This window comes from Macrotis lagotis, chromosome 7 (assembly GCF_037893015.1).
Source record: "Macrotis lagotis isolate mMagLag1 chromosome 7, bilby.v1.9.chrom.fasta, whole genome shotgun sequence".
NCBI lineage: Eukaryota > Metazoa > Chordata > Mammalia > Peramelemorphia > Peramelidae > Macrotis > Macrotis lagotis.
Genome location: NC_133664.1, coordinates 208,844,743 through 208,863,594, shown reverse-complemented (window position 1 = coordinate 208,863,594; position 18,852 = coordinate 208,844,743). Strand labels below are relative to the sequence as shown.

The 18,852-nt window shown below is 38.0% G+C and overlaps 1 protein-coding gene across 4 annotated transcripts in view; it reads left to right on the top strand.

Annotated features, from left to right (window-relative positions):
- TSPAN9 (tetraspanin 9) overlaps nucleotides 1-18,852 on the top strand; it is a 240,544-nt gene that overhangs the window by 65,272 nt on the left and 156,420 nt on the right. For 2 of the 4 annotated variants that reach the window (XM_074194644.1, XM_074194645.1), the window contains one exon: nucleotides 14,659-14,725. The exons of the other annotated variants lie outside the window; for them this stretch is intronic. The gene's annotated coding sequence lies outside the window, so the exon portion shown is untranslated. The remainder of the gene's footprint in view (nucleotides 1-14,658; nucleotides 14,726-18,852) is intronic. 4 annotated transcript variants of the gene reach the window in all.

Here is an 18,852-nt window from a genome sequence, read left to right as displayed (position 1 = left end):
TGGGAGAGTCAGGACCAGAATTGGCATCTCTTGCCTGATTTTCTCCCAGTTATGTGGGGTGCAGAACCTTAGCTCTCTTATATGATTATCCCAGCCTTATTTCCAGAGGGGCATTCTCCCATGTAGGAACTCAGCTCAAGTTGGGTGACTCAGCAATGAGGATACTGAACTCTGCTATTTTTCTTACCCTGTCCTCATATCTTCTCCCCTAGGAACCAATTTAGGCAGTTGTTAGCAGTTGTATCTGACTTTTTGTGACCCTATTTGGGGTTTTCTTACTACGAGAGTGGGTTGTCATTTCCTTCTCTAGCTCATTTTATAGATGAAGAAACTGAGGCAAACAGGGTCACACAGCTAGTAAGAGTCTGTGGGCAGATTTGAACTCATGAAGATGAGTCTTCTTGATTCCAGGGCCAGTGTCCTATCCATTGAGTCACCTAACTGCACTTTGATTTAGGCAGTAGCTTCCTGTTTTTGCAGGCTTTAAGTTCTAGCTTTAATGGGAGCACTAGATCTTTAGTGGCAGTAGTCAAGAAGGGAGCCTAGAGGTCTCTGGTATAGATGAAGAAATTGAAACACAGAGAAAAAGGCAGGCTAAGGCACTGGGCCCTGGGCAATGGGTAAAAATTATATTTTGCAAACATTTGAAAATTGTATCTTTTGTTACTGGCCCTTGGAGGCTTTGAATCAGGGTGTGCTGGTAAATATTTAACAACTGACTCTCTGAAAATGTAGAGCACATTTTAAAATTTAATCTGTATAATTAACAGTCTAGAAGATCAACAAAAAAAATAAATCAAGCCCTGACTGGCAGCATTTGCTGATATCCTGAAGTGTAAATGTTCACACTGATATTTTAACAATCTGGGAGCAGATTCAGACTGGCTCCTGCATACCCCTGCTTTGAGTGAATTTACTTATCACAAAACAAATAGTTATAGGATTTAGAGTTAGATAGGGCCCCTTCATTTTACAGATGAGGAAACAGAAGCCCAGAGGAAGGCAATGACTTCATAGTTACTTAAATAACACAGTCTGGATTGAAGTATAGTGATGTGCTTCCAATGCAGGACTTTATCTCATCCTACCTCTTCCTATCCAACTGGGTTCCATAGAGCTGAGTATTTTCTTACATTACAAATAAATACATTGATAATGAATAATAAATTGAAATATTTTGTCCTTGAGTATCTTCCATTCTCATGCTGATGTATGAGGCCCAGATATGACCAACTCTGATCTGCTTCAAGAGGCAAGCCAGTTGCCTGAGGTCACATAGCTAGTTAGTGGCAGAGCTCCCTTTCTCCTACATTATTAGCCACTTGGATCTGAAGCATTCCTGGGTTCAATCACTGACCTTGACATTTAACTTGTTGATGTCCTTCCATCTTTCTTTGCCTCATTTTCCCCAACGCAAGAAACACATTAACATTCTCCATGTTATGTTAAAAACTGCACAGACACAGTCCAAGGAGTTTTTATTCTGTAATGATTTATGGATAGTTGTACCAACCAATTAAGAAATAATGAAGGAAGGAATCAGTCAATCAGTAAGTATTTATTATTTTTTTTAGTAAGTATTATGTGCCTTTTCTTTGCTAGGCACTGTATTTGGCACTAGGATCCATATTTAGAAATTGAGATCTTCCTTAATTTGAAGGAACTTGTGATCTATTGATGGGAATACATATTCAAACACACTCTGAGGTCCTTTCCAACTCTAAATCTCTCAGTCTATGAAATTATGAGTCTCTGGAGTTCTAGATCTATGATCTTATGTTCATATTTAAATACAATCTATTTGCAGAATTGATTCAAAATGTTTGGGTGGGGTATTTACAACTATAGATATCAGTTAAGGTGTTTTGGTGTTTGGACTTGAGTTTGGCCTTGAAGGGAGCAGGGTCTCCAAGACAGGACTGTGAAGACAGAGAATGGACATTCTAAGTTTGGTGGACTGTTTTTTACAAAGGCAGAGGCAGGAAATGGAATGTTATTTGCAGGGAGTTCCCAAAAGGTCAATTTGACTAGAGTATTAAAGAGCTTTAATGGGAGAGGGTTAATCAATCTGGAAAGATTGTCTGAAACCAGATTGTGAAAGCCTTCAAATGTCAAGTAGAGGAGTGTTGTTTTTTTTTTTTATCATCCTCAAGGCAATGGGGAGCTATTGAATCATCTTGAATGAAAGTGAAATGGTCAGATCTGTACCTTAAGAACCTCACTTCCCCCTCATTAAAGAATGTACTGAAGGGAGGAAAAACTGATTGAGGAGAGATCACTGAAGCATTTGTTTTAATAGTCTAGATTGGAGTTGTGACGGTCTGAACTAAGGTGGTTGTGGTGTGAGTAAAGAGAAAGAGGTACATGCAAGAGATGTTGAAGGATTGTTAAGACTTGGTTTCTGATTGAATATGAGATGAGAATGAACAGTCAAGAATGGTAGTCAATTGAAAATGTGGATGACAAGAAAAAAATGAAGATAACTTTTTTTAATTGTTTTTTTTTTTTTTTTTTGGCAAGGCAAAAGCCACACAGCTAGGTAATTATTGTCTGAGGCTGGATTTGAACCCAGGTACTCCTGACTCCAGGGCTGGTGGTCTATCCACTGCACCACCTACATGCCCCCAAATCATGGTACCTTTAAAAGAAATTTGGAAATTAGTAAGAGAGGTAGCAGTAGAGTGACAAATAAAGAGTTCAGTGTCTATAGGGCATCCAATCAAATATGTATTGGGCAGTTAGAGATATGGGTGTGGAACTTAGTGAGAGGTGAAGGCATATACAGTTTATAGCTTTGGGAGTCATTTATACTTAAGTAATAATTTAATCCATGGGAGTTTATAATATTACCAAGAAAAGAGAATGTAGAGAAGAGTGGGCCCAAGACTGAGTCTGGGGTATACCTGTCCACAGAAGATGAAATATATTTGTTGCAAAAGAGACCAAGATATCATTCTAGAAAGACAGATATGTTGGGAGAGAACCATGAGAGAATTAACTCATTGAAAATCCAGGGAAAAGAATATTGAGAGGGAGGGGCTGAGATGAGAAACTGCTGTCAGGTCAAGTTAGGATGAGGCTAAGAGAAGTCCATTGGATTCAACAGTTAGGAACATTGGTGTTGTTGTAGAGAACGGTTTTAGCTAAGTGGTGGAGATGGAAGACGATGCAGGAGCTTGAGGTATGAGTGGATGGCGAGAACGTGGAAGCCTCAATGTTAAATAACCTTTCTTGTAGAGAGACAGAGACAGAGACAGAGACAGAGACAGAGACAGAAAGACTGAGGTGATGTAAACTAAGGGAAGGGCTGCCCTAGGAGACAGGAAGGACTGGGATTAAGGGCACCTCTTGTTGATACTGGCAATTTAAAAGGGTCATATCAACCTCTAAACTAGTTCAAAAGAGGAGATATTAATTGAAGAGTAAACTGGAAAAGAAAGGGAGCTTGTGGGCTTCTTTTTTTTTCCAGTGAAAGATGAAATAAGGTCCTCTGCCGAAGGAGAAGGAAAAAAGGAAGCTGATGGCTTGAAGAAAGAAGTCAAATTTTGGAACAGAGTTTGAGGGTGAGTTTAATAGAGATTTGATTGGGGGAAGAATAAAAGGATTGGAGTACAGCAGTGAGGAATCAGTTTAATTGGGACATGTTTGTAGTGGACCCAACATAGTTGTCTAGGGGTGCTCTGTAGCACACAAGAAGAAAAGCAGATAATGAGAATAATTCAGAGTTGAGGTTTGGAAAGGAATGAACAGCAAGAGGTGAGTGGGACAAAGGATTCAAGGTTAAAAACAGTGTAAAGTTGGAGTGATTAACTAAAATGTCAAGATTTTGAAAGGAAGAGAGTGAGACCCAAAAAGGGAGTGTGATCATCCCTGGGTGATAGGCTGACAACCAGAGAGGTTAGAAAAATTGAAATATTTCCACTCTTGGAAGATAGTGATGAGTGACTTTTTTCTTGTAAGGAATGGGAATGGAGAAATTATCTCATTTCCCAGTTTCTTTGTGTGTTTCTCAGAGTGGGGGTGATTTAAATAGTGGAGGGAAGACATATAAAGAATAGGTTGTTTGAGAGAGTTGAGTGGGAAGATCAGTTGGGTTTTGAGTAAATTCACTCTTCTCCAGTTTTCCATCATCAAAATGGGGCAATTCTCTTTAATGTTCAGTCAGCAGATCTCTATGGGAGAAGAGTTAAAAGACCCTTTCCCTTTTCTCCAAGACCTTTTGGGAATTGAATTCAATTTAAAAAAAAACCCCTTTATTGCACACCTATCTGTGTGCAAGAAACATGTTACTGGGAATACAAGGATGAAAGATAACACTGTTTATGACTTCAAGGAGTTTATGGTCCATTTGAGGGTTTAGAAAAGAGGGATGCAATAAATACAAAAGTAAATATGATAGAAAAGTGTGATAAGGGAAAAAGAGAATCCTAGAAAAGTGTTATTTGTAAAGAGAGTCATCACTAGTTCTTTATTTTCTTAAGAGAGAGAAGCTGTAGAAAGAATAGTTTTGAGAGCATTTGCACAGTGCTGTTCAATACAGGTTTTCCCAGATGAGATTTGCAATGTATAGACTGATAGCCAGGAAATAGAACTAAGCAAGGAAATAAGTACCCTTATGTTATTTATTATTTATTTAGAAACAAAGCTTTCCTCAGCTGAGAGGCTACAGATCTCCAAACACGTCAGCTTTTATTTTCCTTCACTAACAACAAGCCTGTGTTCTTCTCAACCTGTGTTTGAAACATCGGGTTGTTTTTCTGGTGTGTACTTGACATGAGGAAAGAAAATTAGATTCAAGAAGCAGGGTTGTGCCTGGCTCTTTCTGAAGTGAACCATAGAAGGGTGAGTATGGTGGGTAGGGATCCATGGCTAGGCAGAGCCTCTTCCCAGTAGTCAGTTTATAAACTCTTTGGCATCATAGAGTTAGAATGGGAAGAGACATTGGAAAGTTTCTTGTATCTCCTCCTTTTGGTGGTGAGGGAACGGAGTCCCAGAGAAGTAGTTGGATCTGCTGATCCTTCTGTTTGAGTACAGGATTGGGTCCTTGGGGTAAAAAAACTGAAGCCCATGATCTTTCCCTTCCCATCCTAAAAAGGAGAGACAATAGGAATCCAAGGAAATGGCTAGTTATAGTACTTGTAAGGGGAAAGAGGAAAGGTGAGAAGTTAGGACAGGTTAATATAGGAAGACTTTTTTAGGAAAGAGGTAGTTCTAGAGGGAAGTTTCCCAGCTGCCTTAGTGTCTCATTGTGGTTGAATGTATAGAGAACTGGCATCAAAATTAGTGGTACAAGTCCCTTCACTGACACATGCTAGCTCTTCAATCTCAGAAAGTCACATGGGTTCTCAGTGATCTAGGCAACTAGGTATATTAAATGCAGATAAGGTGCTGACTTTTATTATTAGAGGGAGTTTCTTCAACTGAGAATTTTGATATCAGTGAAATCACAGATCCATTTCCTATCCCTTCTACTTATGCAAAGTGATTTTCTCACAACAATCTTATGAGGTGGGGCCAGCAAATATTATTGTCCCCATTTTTACAGGTAAAGGAACTTGGAAGCAGAGTGAAATGACTAAGTTGAACATTCAGGACCAGAATCTAAGTCTTCCGTATCCTAAAGAAATGCCTTCCCTTCCCTGCCTCTCTTCTACCTCCCCCTGACCAAGCACTTTGTGTGTACTATATGACATTGAAGTGACTTTCTTAGCTTCATTCCCCCCTTCTCTCTCTCTCTCTCTCTCTCTCTCTCTCTCTCTCTCTCTCTCTCTCTCTCTCTCACACACACACACACACACACACACACACACACACACACACACCCTTTCAGATATGGCTGTAATCTTAGAGGCCAGAGTACAGTTAGTAGGAAACAAATCATATATATATATATATATATATATATATATATATATATATATATATATCAGCAGTACTATGGCCCAGGATGCTTGTGGCTTGGAATGTGAGCCCCTGAGACTCTCTCCATACATTAGATATGATTATAGGGTGCTGATAGCATAGCAGAGCCTGATAAAAATGTATGAGTGAAAATGCATCAAACCTTTTGTTCATGGTGCAATTCAATTGTCTCTCAGTTCCTCCTCCCTCCAACCCCCTCTTCTTTTCTGTGAAAATGAAGTCGAAAAGATGAAGGTTGATGATGGCTTTGTAGCTTTTGCAGAGATTTTCCTCCTCCCCCAACTAATTGTAATGAAAATGATTCCAAGTGCTGAAGCGGTCCTCAAGAAATAGGAGGCATGAGGCTGTTACAAACCTATCTTTATAGAACCATAGGAAATTATAACTGAATTGGACCTTAGGGATAATCTCATTTAACACTCTCATCCATATTCCTGTTGCCATTATCTGGATTCAGGCATTTATGCCACACCTGAATGGTTAATAGTTAACAGACACCCTCCTGGGTGGTATCACCACCTTAACTCAGATCTCTCTAGAACAGAACTTTGGTTGTGTCTTTTTCTTGGGCTTTGGGAAGCTGTCTCTTGGGCTCTCTTGAGGAGCTTTTCCCCACTGCCTACTGAATTATATCCAAATTATTAACCTGGCATTTATTTTAGTTCAACAGACATTGATTAAGCACTTAGTATATGCAAAACCCTAGGGTTGCAGTGCCAGAAAGGAAATAGTACTTACCCTCAAGGAGCTTACGTTTTGCTGGCAGGATACAATATATACAAAATTAAGTAAATAACACATCTTAGAAATTTTATGAGGGGAGAGATACCAGAAACTATGGGAACCAGGAAAGATCTCTACTAAGAGATGACACTTAAGCTTTGGGTTTGTAGGAGGTAGAAGTTAAGAGAGCATACACTGTAGGCCTGGGAAAGTAGGAAATGAAATGTCATGTATATATAAAAGCTAAGAAGAGAGGCAGCTGTGATGGTGCAATGGACAGATAACAATCTGAAATCAGGAAGACCTGAGTTCAAATTCAGCCTCAGACACTTACCAGTTGTATGACCCTGGGTAAGTCACTTATTTCTTTTTACCTTAATTTCCTCAACTGGAAAATGGGGATTATAATATATAATATCACATATAATTATATATAATATACCATGATATATAGCATAATATATATACACAAACACATATAGCTATACATAGATATATAATTATATATAGTATTACTTATAACACCTCCCTCTCAGGATTTTGGTGAGGATTAAAGGGTTACTATTTGCAAAAATACTTAGTACAGTGCCTTAACTCATAGTAGTTTCTGTATAAGTACTTTATTCCCTTGCCTTTTCTACAGGTCAATTTGACTGGAATTTGAAGGAGATTAATATGGAATAAACTAGAAACAAGTAGAGGAGCCATTTTATGAAAAAAGCTTTCAATCTGAGGAAGATGATTTTGAATTTTATCCTGGAGGCAGTAAGCACCTACTGAAAATTTTTGAATAGAGGAATGAAACAATCAGGGTAGTGTGTTAGAGAGAATATTTTATCAGAGATATGAAGGATGGACTGATTGAAGAGGGAGGAGACAGGAAGACTGTTTAGAAAGGTATTGCAATAGTCTAGACAACAGAAATGATAGCCTGAACTAGGGTTAGAGTCTGATGGGAGGCAGGGAGAGACAGCTGAAAAAAAAAACCCAAAACTAAACAGGAATGGCATTTAAAAGGTTAAAACACCAGTTTGCTATTTCCTGTCTAAATGACCTGGATAAATCACCTCCTTCTCTGGATCTTAATTTCCTCATTTGTATGTTCAAAGTAGAGTTACATGAGGTGTCCATTAAGTTCTTTTCCAGTTCTAAAACCTATTGAGTGGGTAGGAAAGGGACAAGGTTGATTGATATTATAAAGGTAGAATCCATAGTCTTGGCAATTTAATATCAGCATGAAAGAGAGAATCAGAGATGCCTCTAAGGTTGCAAAATTGGGCGACTGGGAGGATAGTGCCATCATCTACAGAAAGCATGAAGTTTTGGGAAGGGCACATTTTGAGAGGAAGATGATGAGTTCAACCTCAGACATTTGAAGTTTGAAGTGATGGATAGGTGGAGCTGTTTGGTAGGCAATTGGAAATATTCATCTGCATTCCCTTAATATTCCTGCCTAAATCATCATTTTCTGTTTTAGATTGTGTCAAGGAACTAGAGCACTTGACTGCAAGTCTGCACACTTAAGTTCCTGTACTGAACTGAGTGACCTTGAACAATTACTTCACCCTTGAGCTTCACCTTCATTTATTAGCTACAAAATGAGAGGGTTGGTTTAAATGAGTTTCTCAACCCAAACTATTAGATTAATAATATATCTAAATTTTCTGCCTCAGACCATTTTGCCCACTGGTCCTCTATGATTTAGCAGGTGGTGATTGAGAACTAGAAAAAGGGAAGTGGTTTGGGGTAGAAGGAAGATAATGAAGGGAAGAAAAGAAGCAGTAGTTCATCTTTTTTAAGTTTTTAGGTTTAATGAAGTAATTACTTATGTTATTTTTTATTTTTTATTATATTTATTTTATTTTTGTACAAATGATGTTTTTTATACATTACTAAAATATTCTTGTTTAAGAGTAAATATTATACCCCTCCCCCAAGAAATATAGACCCTCATGAGCAATAAAGAGAAGAAAATTAAAATTAAAATTAAAAACATAATAATAGGGGCAGCTAGGTGGCACAGTGGACAGAGCACTGGCCCTGGAATCAGGAGCACCTGAGTTCAAATCCAGCCCCAGACACCCAACAATCACCCAGATGTGTGAGCCTGGGCAAGTCACCCCAACCCCATTGCCCTGCAAAACCCAATAAAATAAAATAAAATAAAATAAAATAATAATAATAATAATAATAAATGTGCTTCATTCTGTGTTCCAACACCACCAGCTCTGTTGCAGGTGGATCACATTCTTTATGATAAGTCCATCACAAAAGCCACTTCCATATTTTTTCACTGTTGCCATTGCTGATCACAACTCCCTCCATTCATACTTCCCCACTACCATACACTATATTTTCTCTCTCCTTTCAATCTGTCCCTCTTCTTAAATGTGCTGTAGGGTAGCTGAGTGGTACAGCAGACTGATCACCAGCCCTGGGGGCCAAGAGACCCCAAGCCCACATACCACCCCTAAGGCCCAGCAACCACCAGGCCCTGTGGTCCCAGCCCCTTGAAAGAAGTAAAACAGAAAATGTATTATATCTGACCACTCTCCCCCATGGTCAACCCTCTCCTCCATCACTCACATCCCCCCTTTCCCCCTGTCCCTCTTCTCTCCTTCTTACTCTAGATATCTATACCCCATTGAGTATATATGCTGTTTCCTCTCTGAGCCACCTCTGATGAGAGTGAAGTTTCCCTCATTCCCCCTCACCTTCCCCCTTCCATATCATTGCTATTGCTCATTGTAATAAAAAAAATCTTATTATATGAAATATCTTAGCTTATTCCACCTTTCCTTTCTCTTACTCCCATGACATTTCCCTTTTAGCCATTGACTCCATTTTTTTAAGATATCAGTTTTTTCCCCTAAATTAAAGAAAATAGTCCTTGGACTTTGTTCAAACTCCATAATTCTTTCTGTGGATGCAAATGGTATTCTCCATTGCATTCTCCAAAATTGTCCCTGATTGTTGCACTGAGGGAATGAGCAAGTCCATCAAGGTTGATCATCACCCCCATGTTGCTGTTAGGGTGTACAGTGTTTTTCTAGTTCTGTTCATCTCACTCAGCATCAGTTCCTGCAGATCCCTCCAGGGTTCCCTGAATTCCCATCCCTCCTGGTTTCTAATAGAACAATAGTGTTCCATGACAAACACATACCACAATTTGCTAAGCCATTCCCCAATTAAAGGACAATTTACTTGATTTCCAATTCTTTGCCACCACAAACAGGGCTGCTATGAATATTTTTGTACAAGTGATGTTTTTACCTCATTTCATCATCATTTCAGGGTATAGACCCGGTAGTGGTATTGCTGGATCAAAGGGTATGCACATTTTTGTTGCTCTTTGGGCGTAGTTCCAAATTTCTCTCCACAAAGGTTGGATGAGTTCACAGCTCCACCAACAATGTAATAGTGTCCCAGATTTCCCACAACCCTTCCAACATTGATTGTTATCCTTTCTGGTCATATTGGCCAGTCTGAGAGGTGTGAGGTAGTATCTCAGAGAAGCTTTAATTTGCATTTCTCTAATAATTAATGATTTAGAGCAGTTTTTATATGACTATGGATTGCTTTGATCTCCTCATCTGTAAATTGCCTTTGCATATCCATTGACCATTTGTCAATTGGGGAATGGCTTTTTTAAAAAATATGACTCAGTTCTCTGTATATTTTAGAAATGAATCCTTTGTCAGAAATATTAGTTGTAAAGATTGTTTCCCAGTTTACTATATTTCTTTTGATCTTGGTTACAGTGGTTTTGTCTGTGCAAAAGCTTTTTAACTTAATGTAATCATTTGTTTTTAGTGATGTTCTCCATCTCTTCCTTAGTCATAACATTGTCTTTCCATAGATCTGACAGGTAAACAAGTCCTTGATCTTCAAATTTACTTATAGTATTGTTTTTTATGTCTAAATCCTGTATCCATTTGGATCTTATCTTGGTATTGAGTGTCTTGGTATTGGTCTAATCTAAGTTTCTTCCATCTAACTTCCAATTTTCCCAGTAGTTTTTATCAAAGAGAGAGTTTTTATTCCAATAGCTGGACTCTTTGCATTTAGCCATTGACTCCATTTTTACAATATATTATATCTTCAAATTCAGCTCTCTCCTATACTTCATCTATAAAAGCTCCTTCTACCTGCTCTATTAAATGAGAAGTTTCTTATAACTATTATCATTTTTCTATTCAGGAATACATAAAGTTCATCATCATTAAGTCCCTCATATTTTACCTTTCTGTTCAGCTCTGGCCATTTTAACAGAAACATTTGAAATTCCCCTGGTTCATTGCAAGTCCATGTTTTTCCCTGGAAGAGGACATTCAGTTTTGCTGGGTAGTTGATTCTCAGTTGCATTCTGAGCTCTTTTGCTTTCTGGAATATTATATTCCAAGCCCTATTAGCCTTTAATGTAGTTACTGCTAAGTCTTGTGTGATCCTGACTGCAGCTCCATGATATTTGAATTGTATCTTTCTGCCTGCTTGTAATATTTTCTCTTTGACTTGGGAGTTCTGGAACTTGGCTATAATATTCCTGGGTGTTGGTTTTTTTTTTGGATCTCTTTCTGGGGGAGATCAGTGGATTTTCTCAATTTCTATTTTGCCCTCTGCTTCTAGGATATCTGGGCAATTTTTCCCATAGGAATTCTTTAAAAATGATGTCAAGGCACTTTTCTTGATCATGACTTTCAGGTATCCCAATAATTTTTAAATCATCTTTCCTAAATCTGTTTTCCAGATCAGTTGTTCTTTTCAATGAGATGTTTCACATTTTCTTCTAATTTTTTTATTCTTTTGGTTTTGAAGTATTGTGTCTTGACTTCTTGTAAAGTCAACAGCTTCCTTTAGCTCCATTCTAGATCTGAAGGATTTGTTTTCCTCAGAGAGCTTTCTTATCTCTTTTTTCCATCTGGCCAATTCTTCTTTTTAAAGCATTCTTCTCCTCAATAACTTTTTGAACTGTTTTATCCATTTGACCTATGCTGGTTTTTAACATGTTATTTTCTTCAGCATTTTTTTGGATCTCCTTGACTAAGCTGCTGACTTCTTTTTCATATTTTTCCTGCTTTTCCTGCATCTCTCTCATTTCTTTTCCCAATTTTTCTTCTATCTCCCTCACTTGATTTTCAAAGTCTTTTTTGAGCTCTGTCATAGCCTGAGCCCAATTTCTGTTTTTCTTGCAGTCTTTAGATGCAGGAGCTTATACTTCCTCATCTTCAAATTGAGTATTTTGCTCCTTCTTGGGATCATAGACAATGTATTTCTCAGTGGTGTTCCTCTTTTTTCTCTGTTTACTCATTTCCCCAGCCTGTGCCTGTTTTGGGGGTGCTTCCTGAGCTTTTGAGTATTATTAGGACCACCCCCCCCCCCACAAGGATCTCAGTGTGTGAGGCTCTGTCTTCCCTCCCGGTCTGTGAATGACCACAAGTGCACCCCTCTGCCACGGGGCTAAGATGGGGGGGCCCTGCTGTTCTATGGGGGGGCCTAGACTGCGATCAGGATCTGAATGTGGTCAGAGCCCCAGAGTCTTGTTCCAGGTACAGAGGACAAATCTCGGAAGTCTCTCTCCACTCCTCTACCTTTAGTAGGCTGAGCACTCAAGGCTCAGTTGCCTGGGGACTCCTGCTTACTGGCTCTGCCTGCTTGCATTTCCTGGATCTGGGCTGCCACGGCCATGGCTGTTTGCTGAGTGCCCTGTGGACTGGGCTTATATGCTTGCTCTGGCAGCAGTCCCCCTGCTAATCTTCTAAGTTGTACTTGGTGCTCTCTGGGGTGCAGGTCAAGAAACTTACTGTTTATGTTATTAATATACTGCAGCTAATATTAATTCTAGATCATATTTGCATTATTTTTCACAGTTTACAAAACACTTTTCTCACAATTATGTTGTAAAATAGGCCATACACAAGTATTACTATTCTTATTTTTCAAATGCAGAAGTTGAGGTCTAAGAGAGGTAAAGTGTCTTGTCCAAGGTTACAAAGTTAGTAAAATAAATGATAAGATCTTTTGATCCTGTCAATTGTTCTTTTTGTGATAAAAGTTTTGTAGACTTGTAACCTTTGCCATGAACTGGTGGTTAGGAAATACTAGAATAGATTGTTTCTTTTGGTTTTAGTGTTTTATAATTCTGTGTTTCTTTAACTTGGTCTGCATTCTTAGTATGTATGTATGTATTGATACTAATAGATTTTGAGGTTGGTGGTCAGAATGGTGGATAAGGGCTTCTCTCTCAATAAGAGGAATTCATTTGATGAAAGAGTTGCTTGATGACTGAATTATGAAATACAATACAGTTGATAACAGAAGGGAAATTTATCCCTTTGAGATCAGCATAAATCACCATATATAAAATGGTAGATCTAGAGGCAAGGTAGTGTTCTATATGACCTTTGGAAGTTTCTCTTAGCCAAACAACCTGACAATGCCATGACATCAAAATCATGGAATAAAATGTTTAGGAAGCTGGCAGTTTTAATTCTTGTACCTTTACTCTGATCCTTTTGCCAGGAATGAGAAAAAATACTTTTTTTTGTTTCTTTTTAGCACTTTCTTAGCAGAATTAATTGAGACCCTAGATAGATCCAAGGGTAGTTCATTAGGCCCAGTGAGGTAGTGACAATCTATATATTTGGAGACACACCCCACTTTTCTTTCAAACTTATAGAAGACCCCAGGGTAGAATAATAGATTGTTAGTACTAGAAGAGACCATGGAGAGCACCTAATCAAGCTTTTCATTTTGCAGCTTAGAGAACTAAAGTCCACTGAGACTTTATTTTATTTTATTTTTTGGTTTCCATAAGACAATGAGGTTAAGTGACTTGCTCAGTGTCACCCAGCTAGATAATTGTTAAGTGTCTGAGGCTGGATTTGAATTTGCATCCTCCTGACTCCAGGTGCTCTATTCACTGTGCCACCTAGCTGCCCCTAGAGTCCACTGAGATAGACTCTTGAACAAGATTGCACATCTAGTCCAGGACATTTGACTCCCACTTCAGTATTATCATAGATATCTTCTAGTATCTCCTTTTTATAATCACTGATGGTTTTTGTAGGCGTAGCTATCTCTAGAATAACATCTTTGGAGTTTTGCCACAATTGGTTGTCAAAGTCCTTGATCTCTAGTTTGAAGGCTCTGATCTCTGTACTTCCCTTTTCTGAAAATCATCATATTTGCTTTTCTCCAGTCTTGTGATATTGCTTCCATTTTCTATGAGCTTTGAGAGATTACTGACAGTGATTCAGCAATCATGCTCCTAAGTTTTTTCCCTACCTTGGGATATAATTTGCCTGGGCCTGGTGATTTGAATTCATCAAAAGCATCTAGGTCTTCTCTTATGACTTCTCTGTTTATCCTAAGTTAAATGAATGCCTTATTTGCTATTTTTGTTCTATTTTTTTTTCAGGCCATAGGTCATTCTTCTTGTTAGATAAATCAGAATCAAAGTAAGAATCAAATAGCTTTGCCTTCTCTCTGATGTTTGTTTTCATTGTCCCTACCATCCTGAACAAGCATCCTATTTTTTATCTTCCCTTTCTCCCCAATATAGCCTCAGATACTCCTTTTTTATCCTTGAATTTCCTCACCAGGCTTTTCCCATATTGAACTTAGGTACTCCTGACTCTATTAGTTCAGGACTGTGCCATAATTATTTAATTAGTGCCTTTTTAGGGCTCTTCATTGTAGGATTTATCACTCTCTTCTTCTCATTAGTATCCCACTTTCTTTTTATTCTCTTACTGGGCTATTATGTTGTCTTTTTAATGTGTTGGTCATCTTACCTTGTTTTACCAATTACCTTCTTTAGCATGTTGGTCTTACCTTGTTTAACTAATTACCTTCTTGAAGTCTCATTCAGCTTAAACCTTTTTCTTCTAGTTCTTCTCCTCTTCCTCTTATTCCTACTCATTAGATCTTTTGATTTGGATCCTTCTCTTTATATCCTAAAACCTTCAAAATTCCAAAATTTCATAATTACTTCTTTTTTTTTTTTTTGCCCAGGTCTTCTGTTACTTCTCTCACTGAAGCCAGAAGTTAAACAACATCCTAGAGACAGGTGGTTCATTTGGTAAGAGTGGGTAGAAGTCTATCCCCAACTCATTTTTAAGAGGAAGGGGGTTCAGGTCCTTGGGAACAGAGACCAAGACTCCTGATTTGTTTTGTGGAAGTATTCTCATATGATATTTTCTCCTTGAATATTATGACTATTAAGCTAATATGGTTTAAAATTGTACTGAGACTTTTGGAATAGCCTGTATTTAAAATTTTAACAAAGGAGGACTCTTCCTACTGTATTCTACACAAGTTAGCATTGTCACAAATATTCTTTCATTTTGGGGTTTGTTTTTTGTCACAATTTCAAAACTCCAAAAACCTCTCATAATTCTTTCTTTTCTAGCTCAAATCTTCTATTCCATCTCTTACAGAAGCCAAAAGTCAAATGACATCCTAGAGTTCAGGTTGTAGGTATGGATAGAAGTCCATCCTTACCTCATTAAGGAGAAGGGTGCCCAGGGCCCTGGGAACAGAGACCTAAATCTTTTATTTTTATTTTTAAAATTTTTTTAGGTTTTTGCAAGGCAAATGGGGTTAAGTGACTTACCCAAGGCCACACAGCTAGGTAATTATTAAGTGTCTGAGGTCGGATTTGAACTCAGGTACTCCTGACTCCAGGGCTGGTGCACTAGCCACCCCCAGAGACCTAAATCTAAAGAGATCCAGAGAGCATAGTGATAAATCCTACAATGAAGAGCCCAAAGGCAGTGATTAAAAAATTGTGGCTCAGTCCTGAACTAATAGTGTTAGTATTTCCTTACATAGATAATATTTATAGAATGCTTTAAAGTTTATAAAGTGTTTTTATAAATATCTCATTTTGTCTTTATAATAACTGTGAGAGGTAGTTGTTATTATCCTCATTGTATAGATGAATAAACTGAGGTTGAGAGAGAGGAAATGATTTGCTTAGGATCACACAGATAGTGTTTGAAGTCAAATTCAAACTCAGGTTTTCCTAACTCTAGATTCAGTGTTCTATCCACTGTGTCACCTAGTGGAGGTCCAAAAGGGGCCAAAGTCATAGATCCAATTAGAGCAGAAGCCAGTGGTGCAGTACTAGAGTGCTGAATATGGAGTAAATAACCTCAGTTCAAATCCAGCCTCAGACACTTTGTGAAATTCTCTTAATCTCTTTGTTGCTTCAGTTTTCTCAACTATAAAAATGGAGATAATAGGAGAACTTACGTGCCAGGGTTGTCATATGGATCAAATGGATAATATTTGTAAAGTATTATCACTTTGCATCTATTAAGCACTTAATAAATGTTTGTCTTTCCCCCCTCTCCTCTTCCTCCCTTTCCCTTATTCAAAGTGCTGGGTACAATTACCTAGCATATTGTCTTTTATTTTGATGGCTATAGTGGAGATCGTCCTGAATTGTCTCCTCCATCTCATTGCCATCATGGTGTTTGCAGGGCATCCATAGGGTGTTCCCATCTCCTGAATAATCATACATTTGGAGAATTGGAGGGAGTTTCAGTAATTATCTAGTTCAACCCTTACACAAAAGGAATCCCCATTAGAATATGCTCCAAAAATGACTGTTCAGACTCTGCTTGAACATGTCTAAGGAGAGGGAACCTGTTTATTCTAATTTTGGGCAACACAGATTATTATTGGGAAGATTTTTCTGATTTCAAGTCTAAACTAGCCACTTCCCCCTTTTCTCTTCTTTCTCCTCTTTGGAACCAGACAGAATAAGTCAAATCCCCCCCCCCCCCCCATAAGACAGTTTTTAAAATAACCAAAGATGGCTTTCATGTTTCAGAAGTCTTTTCTTCTCCATGCTAAACATTCCCAAGTCCCTTCAGCTAATCATTGAATCTATTGTATTCTATAAATTTAAGAACTGGGACCAACTGAGTCCTAGGAAATTGTCTCAAGATTTTCTTGGATAATAGGTCAGAGGGAACAGAAGATGAGGAAAAAATGAGGGGAAGGTAAAACAAGACTGGGGACTAGAGAGTTAAAAAGATTACTAATTAGGGAGCCAGAAGTCCTAGGTTTGAATCCTTTTCCTGTTACTTATTATTGTTGTGTTGTTGAGTTGTTTCAGTTATGTCTGACTCTTTGTGATCTTGTTTGGGGTTTTCTTAGCAGATATACTGGAGTAGTTTGTTATTTCTTTCTCCAACTCATTTTATAGAAGAAGAAACTGAGGCAAACAAGGTTAAGTGACTTGTCCAGGGTCATACAGCTAGTAAACATTTGAGAATGGATTTGAACTCAGGAAGATGAGTCTTCTTAACACCTAATTGCCCTTTGTTATTTGTGTAACTATGGACAAATTCTCACTGGTAGTTAGAAGAGCTTGGATCCAAATTCTAATTGGATTCTGATTCTGTGTTCCTTACTGATTGCCAAGTTTAGAACAAGTGTGTAATCCAAGCTACAATACTGATAGGGCATCACTATATAATGTAGCAGTTCCAGGAATTGTAAATTTTTTATTAACTTCATTTTGCTTCTTAGTATCTATATCTTAATTTCTAATATGAATAGTATTTGAGAATCATGAGAGTCAAGTATAGGATCTTGTTCATAGATGGTGCTTAATGAATGTTTGTTGAAAGTTGAATGAATAAAATTGCATTATTTTATTAAAAAACCTGGGATTTGAACTTTTCCCTTAAATTGGACAGTATCGCGGTATAGTGTAGTGAAGAGGCTTTCTCTTTGCATAGATCATGAAATCTTGTTATTTCCAAGATGGTGATAGAGTACTCTGCCCTCCATTGTTCTCCCTTTCCAAGGTTCTAGTACTACTCCTCAACTCAATTCATATCATATGTCAAAAGAGCTGTGTACTTGGAGGAAAATAATGAAGGCTTGGTCACTTAGAAATGATATGCTTGTGGGCAAGTCATTTTTACTTCTCTGGGCTTCAGTTTACTTATTTGTAAAAATAGGAATGAATAACACTTATTCTGTGTGTTGTTGTTTAGTTATGTCTGACTCTCAGTGGACCAAAGTATGCTAATACTGTCCATGAAATCTTCTTGGCAAAGATCTTGTAGTGGCTTGCCATTTCCTTCTTCAGTAGATTAAGGCAAACAGGTTACATGACTTTCCCAGGATCACACAGCTAATAGGTGTCTGAGGTCGGATTTGAGCTCAGGTCTTCCTGACTCCACTTCCAGAAGTCTATCTATTGAGCCACCTAGCTACACCATTTATTCTGTCTATCATACCCTTTGTGAACATCAAATGAGATCATAGGAACATAGGAGTCAGATCTGGTGAGAATCTTAGAGAACCTCTTTATTCTAACTTCTTCCTTTCAAATTTATCAACAGAGGCCCATAGAAGTTAAGTGATTTGCCTTAGGTCATGCAAACAAGAAGTAGCAGGAACAGGATTTGAACCTAGGTTTTCTTAATGCCAAACTCAATTATCTTTCCATTTCATTATGCCACTGAAATCACTTTGTAAATGCTAGTTATTGCTGCTATTTTCCTAATTAATGAGCTCTTATTGGAAATGAATACTAAGCAGATCACATTCAAAGCAACATGCAATAAACATTTATTTGTTTTGAATGAATTGTTAGTGAATTTTGGATGAAAATGGTACAGCAGTGAATAGGAAGTAGGAAGGAAAGCCCAACTTTTCTCTATGGTTTTTGGTTTTGGACCATATTCCATAAGCTTGGATTTGTTGAAAGTATGTACCATATAGCAAAAGGGGGATGAGACTAGCCTCAAGGTTTGAGGTTTTATTTGAGCATTTATTCTGAACCCTGGGAGGCAGGAGCAAAGACCCAATAATAAATCAGGCCACAGAATGTTAGAACTGAAAGGGAGGACCATAGGGATCAAATAGTCAAATCTCTCATTTTATAGATTAGGAAATTGAGGTTCAGAGCTATAGGAAGTGACTTGCCCAGGGTCATATAGCTATGGAGTGTCAGAGATAGCATTAGAATACAGGTCTTCTGATTTTAAGTCTACTACCTCTCCTTCTACTACATTCTAGGACTGGGGATATGAGTGCATGCAGTAAATAAATACTAAAGATTGATGGGGGTGACACTTGAGACTAAATTATTTTTTGGATCTCAGGAATACAGAATTGCCTGTGGCTCCCTATTATCTCCAGGGTCAAATCAAAAAAAGGACTTTTAAAGTCCTTCAGACC